The following is a 13,579-nucleotide window of genomic DNA, read 5'->3' as shown; positions in this document are numbered from 1 at the left end:
TAGAAAGATTGAAACTTGCCAGGGACTTATAAGTAATTTTTATGATCTCTTATTGATTCTCTATTTGTAATGGTAAGATTTGGATTGGAATTTTGAGAGGGGTAAAAATTCTTATTCCTTTCTTAAATTTTGAATTCTTATTGTTTGATGCTAACTTTCTCATTTTTTTTATTTAATTTCTTCTTTAATCTTCTTTTGTAATTACCTCTCCAAATATGTGTAAAAAAATTAATGGTACATAAAATTAATGAATATGAACTTAATACTTTTCAAAAAATACAAAAACTTCTTGAAAAGGAAATCCATTCCTACTCCTATTTCAAGTTTAATCATTTTTATTTTTTGGTTGAAATTACAAGTTTATTTTCATTCCTCGAGAAACCTTAAAATTTATCGCATTTTTTTAATTTTAATTGTGTTCAGATAAATTCAAATTTTTCCAAATTTTTTTGTTTATAAGTCATAGTCTTTTGAGTCAATAACAATAATTTCTCTTTTAACAACTAAACTAAAAATTTGTCGTTTTTTAAGATTATCAAAGTAAAAAAGGGGTATTGATATCAAAGATAAATGGAATTAGAAAGTTATTAAATTACTTTTCGGTTGTGTTTCATAATAATTAAAAATTTCAAAGTTGGAGAGGGTGGATATGAATAAACAATTAAATAGATTAAATGTTTCTTTTGAATGACAAAACACATATTGCGTATACTTATCCTCAATTACTCAAATATTGTTGAGCCATATTCATGCTAATAATGAGTATTTTCTCGAATTACATACAAAATATCATAATGATTTTATTTTAATACTGATTTATATGAAGATTTGTGGAAAACTTTATCAAATGAGTTAGTAGGTTAGTGCAAAATTAATTTTAAAATAAATATTGGGTACAAGTGGGAAAAAAAAGTTATGGCAAGTCTTGATCAAATCTCCTTTCAACACAAACATAAAGAAAACAAGATTCTAAAGATTGTTAGACAACAATATGTTTTAACAAATTAATTCCTTTATTTATTTTAGAAAAAAATATATAATTAAACAAAACTCATCACAATCTCAATCTAATTAAAAAAAGATGAGCCCAACCTATCCTTTACAATATTACTTTTTTTTTCTTTTTCTTTTTCTTTTTGAAGTAGAAACTACGCATGATTAGAGGAAGTTATGTAGATTTTTTCATCGGGGCCTGCAAGCAAGGCTAAATGAGTGGGGTGTTCCCTACACTAGAGACATGAGAAAAAAATTTGGGAATTTTGTGCCACAAGAATGGTTATGAGCCACCCATTTAATTCATCCACATGCGCAAATACATTGGGAACCAAAGAGCTACCTTATCACTTTTTTGTCCAACACTAGATGTTTGACATTTGCTAGAGTGGGGACGAGAGATAAATTACGCGACACATGCTATCACGTGGAAGTAGGAGCCACTAACAATCAATTTTTTATGTGAAAGTTTTGGAAAGAATTTATTGAATGTCAAAAACGACACGTTTTGTCCTCATGTAATGATTAACCCAATTTATATCTACCATGTAAATGTTAGTAATGAGTTATCAATAACTATTTAATCTTATATGGTTAATTATTTGATTAATTAAGTGAGTTAGACAATGACCCTCCAACATCCAACTTTTGTAAGCAAGGATCACAACATCACTTAGCACTCTATAGATTTGTAATTAATTAATCCTTTGATTATTGTGGGAAAAATTAATTAACTAATCACTAACCATTAAATCTTATCTTTTAATTTTCCTTTAGTCTACTTATTTATTTATTTTTTTAAATTGTTGTCCATGAACCATCCTAACTATTCTTTTAGGAGAACCAAAATTTACGTTGTCTTCATGAATCAGTAATTCCATTTGGCCAAATCCATAGACTATGCTTTATTATATGTGCAGAGGATGAAATATATGAAGAACAATTAATTTGATTTTTTCCCCATTCAATTACACCTAATCAGAGAGGTTGATCCCAATATATTTGTTCATGCACCAATATTAACATGTTTGATTACCCAGGCAAAGTCCTTTCGCCATCCGAAATGACTCGACTAAGCTTCATTTTCAGATCAAAGAAAAACAAATACCCAATGTTAGTGACTGATCACTATACTAGAAATCCAGGAGTTAATATTATAGTTACTAACAGATCATAACAAGTAATCGGATCAGATTCCCAACATCAGAAGGAACAAACATAGGGGGATAAATAAACAAATCTATAAATTAGTGAGAGATTTAGTATAATAACATATTTATATTATGATTGTTTATAATCAATATAATATATTTACTTAACTTATATTAATATATGGCTATATATTATATAAATTATGTTTATTATATGCTTTAGTTATTGAAGAAAAAAATAGAGAGCACAAACTACTCAAAGCCAAAAAACAGCAGTCATTTTTGCAATCTTGTCCATTAATGCCATCTTCTCTACTAACCCTTTGTTAATTTCACACAAAGTTCGATTCACCATTAACCCTTGAAACAATCTCTAAGCAACCTAACTCATACAATAACCTTTTTCTGCACACGACCCCACCACACCTCTCCATGATTTGTCTCAGTTCTTCTTCCTCCATTATTACCATTAGATATTTCATTAGTTGTTCCATCGTTATCACTCTCTATCTTACATATAGAACATAACTAAATTAACCAAAATTTCCAAATGTAGGAGCAATATTCAACAAATTTAATTTGTTAAATTCATAATTTTTTGCTTTCTCAAGTTAATCATATGTTGAAAAAGGAGAAAGATCATTGCCAAATGCCATGGGTGAGTGAGAATGGATCCAAACTTTGCATTTATTTTTCTCAATAAATCATTAAATAGTAAAGCCTATAATTTCATTTGCAAAGGCCACACTAGCTAGCAAACTCCACCAAATCTATTTTTCTGAGCCACAATTCACATTTAGAGTTAAATCTAACTTCATTTGGAATATAAATCACAAGAACTATTGAAACTTCCATCCTTAAATGTTTTGAATTATATTTAATTTATTAATATTTTTTAAATAGTGTGTTTTATTTTTAAATAAATTTCAATAAATTATTATACATGTAAATTATCTATATAATAATTTTAAATTAATGAATGGTGATACTGACACCTTTAGCTCAAATAGTGTTTGGGAGGACGGTAATTGTGTGAAGTGGATCTTTAGAAACCTTTATATTAACTTATATTAATTTGTTTCACTTAATATTTAAATAGTAGGCTATTCATAATAGGTTACTCATAAATATTGATGTAGTTGTCAATTTCCTTTGAGTGACACTATCAGAAACAAATAATACAGACTGCTTGCACTTAAATAGTATTACACATATCAATAATAGAACTCATGTAAATGGCTATAGCTTCCCATCTTAATGACAAGATCCAATGTGGATTTGTTCCTATCAATAAAAATGAGGGTAAGTATATTATTAGAGTCATCTTTTAAAATTCATGCACTTTTTTTTTTATGATTCATATATTTTAATATAGAAATACTTCACTGGAATGAGATATGATTAAATCTAAGCTAGATGAATCTAAATGTAAGGCTTCATTCCTCAATATATAATCAAGGTATCCAATAGAATATGTAAGTATTAAAGAGACAAATTTGATACTAAGAAAATGCAAAAAATATCATAAATATTGTAAAGAATAACATGTCAGTTTAGAGGCCGCATTTGTGGGGTCCAAAGTAGCAAAGCACACCATGTCTTAATCCTATATTGGTTTTCGCCTCATCGTTGCATTAGCCATTCCTATTTAGCACAGTCATCTAATGGCACACGAAATCATTCAGGCCATTTAGGGCCTGTTTGGACGCAAAATAAAAAAATATGACATAATTTTATTATATAGAAAGTGCAAGTGATAATTACAGAAATTGTAGCATATTTTATTCCTATCGAACGGGGTGTTTGGGTAACAAAATAAAACAATATTACATAAATAATTACATATTTTTCCTTATAGAATGAGTGCTTTTTTGCATAATAAATAATTATTACACAATAAAAATAGCTGTTGGATTATAACCGTTGGTAATTAAAATTTAAAAAATAGTAGTTAGAAAATAGCCATTGTAAATATAACCCTTATAATTATAGCCATTGTCATTTTTCCCTATTTATACACAACATAATTTCTTTGCATTATACACATACTCTTTTTTTTAGTTGAAAAACTTCATAGTTCTAACCATTGTTTCACCATGGATTCTTTAAATCTTTGGAGGAAAAAAATGAAGAAAATGATCTATTAATGCTCAGCTATTGTTCGAGACAATGTCCAGCAACTTCCAGAAGTGTAGAACATCGCACATCCATTCTTACAGATGTTGTATATATACAAAAAATTCTTGAAGGTCATGAAGAAAGTTGCAAAAGAGAATTTCATATGGAGCCTTATATATTTCAAGCACTGGTTGATCGTTTAAGAGAAAAATCTCTCCTCTGCAACTCAAAACGGACAATAGTCGGGGAGCAATTAGCAATATTTATGTACACTCTTGCTCATAATGCTAGTAACCATGATGTGAAAGAGCGATTTCAACATTCTGCAGAAACAGTTAGTCGTTATTTTAGTAAAGTAATTAAAGCTGTAAATCGGCTTGCTCGTGAATACATAGAACCTCCATTAACAATGACATCACCGGTTATTCAGAATAACTGAAAATTTTTCCCATATTTCAAGGTAGGTAAAGCTATATATTGTGAATTTCATTGTGAATTTTTTTTTTGTCATTGTAAATGTTACATGTTTGTTTATTTTTTAGGATTGTGTTGGTGCTATTGATGGAACACATATTTCTATCACAATTTTTTTGGATAAACAAGATCCTTACAAAAATAGGAAGCAAACGCTATCACAGAATGTTATGGTGACATGTGATTTTGATCTTCATTTTGTATATGTACGAGCTGGTTGGGAAGGTTCTGCTTCTGATGCTAGGATTCTCCAACATTTGATTGAACAAGGTTTTGAAGTCCCATGGGGTAAATATTATCTTATAGATGTAGGATATGTTAATACCATGAATTTTATTGCTCCATACAGAGGTGTCCGTTACCATTTGCAGTAGTAAGATCGAGCGCAATCTAGATTGAGCAATTATAAAAAGAACTGTTTAATTTGCGACATGCTTCATTAAGGAACCATGTTGAACGCATCATCGGCATTTTGAAAATGAGATTTTTGATACTTAAAGTAGCAACTTTTCATCCAATCGACTATCAAACTAATATAGTAGTCCTGCTTGTATATTGAATAACTTCATCTGTATACATAATGGTGCAGATGTTGTTGATGATTTTGATGGTGAAGTCGAAGAAACTATTGTTCCTAATGGAGATGAGTAATACGGAGAGGATGTTGACACCATGAACTATGAGCGAAATGCAGGTGCTCGTAAAAGAGATGAAATTACAATGCAAATGTGGAATAATTATTGTAGCTATTGCCGAGCTAGACCATTGGTTTGTGGCAATCATGAAATTGTTTCTTTATGCCTTTTGGATGGAAAAATATTGGGTCTTGTTAAAAAGCCATTGCCTATGTTGATTTAATGTTAGAAAATAATCTGAAAGTTTAGAACATTTGCAAGTTCCTAAATAACATTACATAGTATATTACAAGCTAAAAGGGTACTTATTAACAAATTCAGGCAAAAAAAAAAAAGACCTAAAATCAAAACATTCCCATAACAACTAGAAAAAAAAGATATTTAACAAGTTCATGATAAAAAAACACCTATAAACCAATACAATCACACAACAATCATACAAAAAATGATATTTAACAAGTTCATGAAAAAAAATTACACGTAATGAAAATATTCCCATAACAACTAGAAAAATAACAAGTTCAAGATAACAAGTTCATAATCAAAACATTCAAGATAACCCATAACAATGTCAAACTTATCACACAATTTTAGTGAACATCATTCTGAGCCATGTCACTCTATGATCTTTCTGAAGACATAAGAAGAGTTCACGATAAATCTTATCTTTAATGAAAATTTGGGTAGCTTGGAACATTTCTTCTTCTGTGAAAATGTCACTCATTTGGTTGAACACCTTCATGCAATCTTCTATTGTATGTTTTTCCACTACTTCAGTGCCCTTGAGAACATTGAGATATTCTTTATTCTCGTACTCTCAAAATGTAATGTATTTATCCATATTGAATGATGAATCTTGGGGCCTTTTCCTTTTTCGCTCCCTTTTTCTTCTCTGTCCATCTTGATCTCTTTTTCCCCGAAGAATTTCATTGCTTGAACTTTGAGTTTGAGGATTCCATGGTTGAGAACAAGGAGGTTCCACTTGCATGATATCCTCCTCTCGTGTATAGGTGATGGTTGTCTTGAATCGTTTGGAGTAAAAACACTTGGACTTGAGGTGTGTAGTGGTGATTGAGAAATATCTTCATAATCTTCTATACCACGAGATTGTTTACCTTCAGCATATCTCCCTACGTAACAAATATATAATATGTTAGTAAAATAAAACTTTATAAAAGTAAAATATTAGAAAATATATGCTTATCCTCATAAACATCCTGCAATGACATAAAATATGGAAATGGTCTAGTATGCCACTTCCTTGCATCTCTATTCCTCTGTTTGATTTGCTCTAAATTAGATGGCTGTAATTAATGAAATCATTCATTATTTATGTACATACCTCTAGTAGTGGTGCCCAAACATCATCAGGAGCCGATATAATGTGTCTTTCATAATCTCATCTAAAGCCACTTAATTTAGAAAACCCTTTTAGAAGCTTGTAGGTTTTTTTCAATTCTTGTTCTAATGCTTTGATTTTGCTTGTGGTGATGCTTGGATTAGAAAACTTGGTTATCATGTCATGTACCATCTTGTTCCATGCCTCTTTGGTCCATCCATTTTGTGAATCGTACGCAGGAGTATTATACACACCCAATAACTTTACTAGATGAGCCTTGTGAATTTCATTCCACTTTGCCTTGCTTTCATATCTACCTTGACTTGGCATAACTGATCAAACATTGTAAAATATAATAATAAAAAGCAATAATGGTTAGCACTCAATAGGATTGATTCATTGAGATGATCATAGCCACTCTTGGGCCATCTAATGTCATCATGTTTGCAAGACTAATTCATGCTTCTACTTATCTAAAAACATGTGTCAACTAGCTATTGCAATCAATTCAATCACCATGCGATATATAATATAATATCTATTTTGTTAATGTTTTAGGTAAGAAAAGAGAAAATTAATGAAAGGATGAAATGTTTACAAGGCATAGTTCCTGGCTATTACAAGGTTATTATACCAATTAGTAATTAATCACCAAATTAAGATCATCATATATGCTTCTTTGTTTTCTAATTGTTATATATTATATGTATGAATATATATTTAGCCAATGGGTATGCCTATGATGCTTGATGAGATAATAAACGATATTCAGTCATTGTTGAATCAGGTTGAGGTGAGAATAGTTGATGCATGATATATACAAGCTCTCTTTATATATATTTACTGTATTTAGTATATAATTAATTAATTATCTGATCAATATCCATGCATGTATATACGTCTATAGTCCCTTTCCATGAAGCTTTCAACCATGAGCTCTTACTATGATTTCAACTCAGATGCGGAGGCCATGGCAACAGAACAAGTGCTTCCAAGATCAGTGAGTTTCTTATTTGCTGCATGCTCCAACTGAAAGTAAAAGTGGCTTCTTTTGTCCTAAATATGCATGAAGCTTGACAGTCTTGTCAGCTTTCAACCTAAACTAGTAACATGGATCTTTGTTTCTTGTTTTTAATATCCTTGTTTGCATGTTTTCAAGTTGGTAATGTACATGGATCTTTGTCTCTTGCTTTCAACCTTAAACTAGTAACATGGATCTTTGAAGCCTGATGAATTGTACTACTAACTTGTTTCTAAAAATGATTGTTACGATGTTGTTTGTTCTTTAATGTTTCGGCCAATCCTCATCGGTTGCGATTTTCACTAATGCACTATTAATAGTTTATTATCATGTATATACACACATGCAAGAGACAAGAGACAATGCATGAACATCATATTATAGATGTAGACACATTAAATCAATGTGTTTTCAAATTCTAAAGTAGCACCATTGTTTAATTAGCTTTCAATCCATAAACAAATGCTCCTTTAAACATGAAAAGAGGTAGTGCACATGGAGGAGACAAAAGAATACATATAGTTTTATAAGGAATCTTTCTAAAAGCAAAGTGTTTTCAAATTCTAAAGGATAGAAATTGTGTTGTTTAGCTCAGGATCAAATACAAGGAGCATAACATAGAGATTAAAAAAAAGGTTGGACTTTATAATCATCTATTCTTTTGCTTTGGCTGCAAAATTTTGCATACAAGGATTACTCTGGTATAGATACAATAAAATGTTATGAAATTCTATATGGAAACATAATGAAATAGACACACAAAACATACAAGCAATTCGTCAAAACAAAAGCAATTACAAGAAAGGGAAAACCAAAAATAGAAATAATCATATTGCAAAATCAGTAATTAAAACAAAAGAAACACACAATGCTTCAAGTAAGAAAAAAAAGGAACAAACATCCAAGTGATTATCTAAAAAAGGGGCAAAGGAAAATTAAGTATTTGCCCATCACTCCATGAGTTCTTTTCATCAGTAATCTAACTTTTTGCACTAATCTTATACATTTTAGTGTAAAATTACTAATAAAAAATGGATTCCCTATAAAATATGAACATACAAATACATATATTATACATCACTGAACCATAAATTGATCAAATTGTCATTAAAAAAACACAGAAAATAAATCTAAATTATAACTGCAAACTGAAAAATACAACCAACAAATAGAAGCGTATTCGATACAATTTTAATACCTTGCAATAGCTTATGATTAATAAACACCCACTAATTTCAATACCTTGCAATAGCTTGGGATTAATAAACACCTATAATCAATGGATGTTCTGAATTATCAACAGCACACGTTAATAAAAACTAAGGACAAAGAAGATTACCCGGTCCTCGTTCCAATCAAACAACTTCAAAGCGGAAAATGATCTCCAGTGTTGAACCTAAACCTCCACACTGCTTATGATCCAAGAACAACGTCGTCATCTTCGTTTCTCTCGCAAAAAATGAGATCTTTCACCTTTTTTGCCGACCAATCTGGCCTTGTGGAGGTTTCCAAAAGCCCAATCTTAGAGAGAGAGAGAGAGAGAGAGAGTGTAATGGCATGTGAGGTGCGATCCTCAGTCTTGCGACGCGCGCCTAGAGTAGTTGCTCGTATAGTGGCTATCCGATTTGGATAACCGACAAGGACTGGCTTTAGGCGTCGGCGTTCGAGCTAGCTGGGCAGGCATAGGTGTTTAGGCTTGGCATCCTGCAACACAGTAGCCAGAGGTGGGAGGGCGCTTTGGATCTTGAACGTTTCCTCTGGATCCCGGTGGGGTTTTCGAGAAGAAGAGAGAGCAAATGAGAGACACCCGAAAGAGAGAGCCACGAAATTCAACATAAAAAAATATTCCACTTGTAGTGGAATATTTTATTATTCTAGAATTCCCACATTATGGCATAATTTTGTAGTTTAAATTAGGTACCCAAACAACCATTATGGCAAAAATCTGTGAAAATATTATATTATGCCATAATGTACGGATTATGTACAATTTCTGGGTTATCCAAACAAGCCCGTAATAAAAATTTAGAAATATGTATGTTGACTTTTAAAAAATAATTAAAAAACAAAAGCAAATCTTAGCTTCTTCTCAAAAAAAATCCACAAAAAAGTGCTTGATGTCTTCAAATTAATAGAGTATAATAATACTTGTATTTAGATGCTATTTGGTTACTTGTAAATAGCTGTAAGTAGTTGTAATGTAACTGGTTTTACATTTAAAAGATTGTTTGGTTAGTTGTGTAATGAGTTTTACATATAAAAAGTTTTACAGTTTGTGGTATTTTTGCAGTATTTTAACTTGCAGGATATTTTGCTGTAAGTTAAGATGCAGCAAAATATTTGGGTTAAAATCATCATTCTCCACCCTCCACATTATGTATTAAAAACATAAGAAATCTTGCATAATAATCAATTGTTAAGATAATTAAACATATAGTTGTTTATATTTTATTTAATTTAACATTGTATTTGAAAAGTATCGATTGTTATTTAATTTTAATTATGACAATGTTTTTTTTGCATAAAATTAAAAAAAATATTACATATTTTCAATTTAATAAATATTATTTAAATCAATTAATTAATTATTTCTCTTATATTAGTGGTAATAGTAGATAGTAAGAGTTAAATCAATTAATTATTTTTTAGACATAAAATTAAAAGATATTATATATTTACTAATGTTTTATTTAATTTAATATTATATTTAAAAGTACTCATTGTTATGTAGTTTTAATTACAAAAATGTTTTTTGGCATAAAATTAAAGAATATTACATATTTTTAATTTAATAAATAATCATTAAATTAATTATTTATTTATTTCTCTTAAATTAGTGTCGACACCAATGAAAAATAGTGAAAGATAAATTAATTAATTATTTTTTAGTATAAAATTAAAGCATATTATATAATGAAAGGTTTTTGTGAATAATATTAAATTACTAGTGTTAATGATAGATACTGTGTTAATCTTACCATTCCATTTGCATGGTGACCATATATATCAAATTACATCAAACTAAATAATGAAAAAGTAAATATATCAATTCTAATTACAACAAATCAAACAATGATGATATAATTTGAAATAAAGCATTTTCACTTACATGTTCGCTTACACTATAATTTCATTTGCAGCAAACCAAACATGCCCTTAATGCAATATTAATATCAATATCAATCATGGGATCCTTGGATTAAGCACTATTCACATAATTTTTAATATATGTATATTGTGCATGTTTGATAATTGTATATTATGGATTTATTAAATTATAAGCCGTCTTTGTTTGACTTTCTCTATTGCCACATTAGGCATCATGGATGCCTCCAATATTAGACTTTTTTGGATCATAATCAACCCTACTTTCATTTTGTCAATAACCTTCATTTTGTTTTTGATTTACCACTGCAATGTTTATCAATCTCCTTCTTTTGAGCATGTTCTCTTTTCTTCATTACAATGAACAATGTGTTAGATTCTTGTAGTTTAAGGTTGTTTTGGTAGTTCATAGCCCAAGAAAAATCAAGTTCTTTAGTTATTCATAGGTATTGATTCAATCTCTATTAGGCTAAAATTTGTTTTCTCCATTTGATTTATGATGTTTGTTTGGATTTACAGTATTTCAACCTACAAGTAACTTGAATAACATTTTCTAATTCCTAAGTCCGTCATAATAGAAAGTTTATTTTTTTTACCTAGAGTTAATAAGACAGTAGTTGCAAGTAATAAAAAGACACTAATGAAAATCTAAGAGGATCCAGCTTAAAGAAGAATGTAAATGTTTCTTAATAGCTGTATTTCTTAATTTGACAAGTTATAATCATATAAATAGACTAACATAGTCAAACATTCATTATATTCCTAGATTAAAAAATGAGTACAAAAATTAAAATAACCCAGGAGTTTCATTTCATGAACACAACTATAATCAATTCAACATCCTAAATATCAATAAATAAATAAATAAGGGTAAATCACATAATTGGTCACTAAACTATGCATGAGTTCCTATTTAGGCACTAAATTAAAAAAAAAAAAATCTATTTATGTCACTGAACTTATGAATTGCTTCAATCTAATCATTGACGCTAACGCCGTTAACGTTGATTAGACGTGGCTCAGCCATGTCATCAGGGATAGCCACGTCAGCACAACCAAGCTAAAAGTTTTTTTCTTTACTTTCTTCTTCTTTCTCTCCCTTTCTCCTTTCTTTCTTCTTCCTTTCCTTTTCTCATTCAAATACTGTTAGCCATTTCAGTAGGGCTAACCTTGATCTTCCTCCATTCATGGCATCACGTGGCTAGTAAAGTATTGTTCTTCTCTTTGTCTTTTTCCCACTCTTGTCTTGTTCCCTTTCTCCCTTCCCCTCCAAGCATTGGAATCTAATAACGTGTTATCTCAGAATCATGGTGAAGATGGTTAGAATCATGGTGAAGATGGTGAATTCACATCGTGAAGATGCCAAAGTTGAAATTCTGAAAAGTTTGCATTTATCAATGTTAAAAATCGTGAATATGGTGAAGATGTAAATTATTTGATTTATTTTGTAATTATTTGGTGTAAATGATTCTCAATTGAATAGAAGATTTTGCTATTTACTTTGAATTAAAGGTCTTTGTATTTGATAGTGAAAAATATTTTCTTCTCCAAGATTGAGAGCTTTAACTAAAGAGGAACAAAGTCAATCTGTTAGAATTAAGAGTTTATTTTGCAGATGATCAAAGCTTTCACATTTCCCTCAAAATATAATCACATTCAAACTACATCTTATGATTATAAAATTATATTTGTAAAGTAAGCATGAATGGCAGACACAAGATAATAACTGCAACATTTACATGATAATAGGCAACACAGAATTCTATAGATGATACATATTGCCGTTGCTGAGAAAACATAATGACATTCAGATTTTTGGTCTTTACAAAATTAATCAGTATTCTCCAATCTGTTGCCTACAACTTAACATATGTTGTCTTTACATAATGACATAATGTCATTTGCTTGAAAAAAAAAAGGAAACTTTGCAAAAACAATGAAAACACTTTTCTCATTTAATACTGCAATGTGCACAGCTTCCCAAGTAGCTATCTTTCTCTTGATGTGCACCCTTGCTAGTTTCTCTCTTGTTTTCTAGAAGAACCTTGGCAGGCAATCGAGACACCTTTCTTTTATTTTGGGCATTTCTTCCACATTGAGATAAATCTCTCAAATACCTTGAAGGGACTTGTCTCCCTTGATGCCTATGTTGATGTGTGTTTATAACTTGAGAAGAACCTATTAAACAATCAGAATTAATGTAACTCATCAAAGCAGAAGACAATCATAAATTGGGAAAAATGTAAGGTTAAAACTACATTAGGCATCCACCTAATTGTTTGTGCATGTGGTTGAGTAGTTCTAGTTTCTTCAAATTGAGTAGGACTCTGCGTAGGCCTCTGAGTTACAGAAAAAAAAAAATCAAGTACCACACACATGACAAACAATTTTATTTAATTTTATCTCTTGACTTACAATTAGTGAAGAAGACTCTTGCATTGCCACTACGTGTACATTTTGAAAAATAGATTGACCTATAATTTTTGAAGAACCTTGTGAATAGGACAAAGAATATAAATTATCAGTGCTGAAAAATTATGAAGATAAAAATGAAAAGGATAACCAAAAATAATACTTACATTAGGCATCCACCTAACAGTTTGTGTGTGTGATTTTGTTGGTCTAGTTTCTTCGATTGGAGCATGACTCTAGTTCAAAAAAAAAAAGAAAATTGGTATTACGCATATGAGAGAGAACCATATTAAACAAAAAAAATATCACCCCTTGTCTTGCCTCCACATGA

Source organism: Dioscorea cayenensis, chromosome 7, assembly GCF_009730915.1.
Source record: "Dioscorea cayenensis subsp. rotundata cultivar TDr96_F1 chromosome 7, TDr96_F1_v2_PseudoChromosome.rev07_lg8_w22 25.fasta, whole genome shotgun sequence".
Lineage (NCBI taxonomy): Eukaryota > Viridiplantae > Streptophyta > Magnoliopsida > Dioscoreales > Dioscoreaceae > Dioscorea > Dioscorea cayenensis.
The sequence above is the reverse complement of the archived record's forward strand: the minus strand, read 5'-3'. Positions refer to the sequence as shown.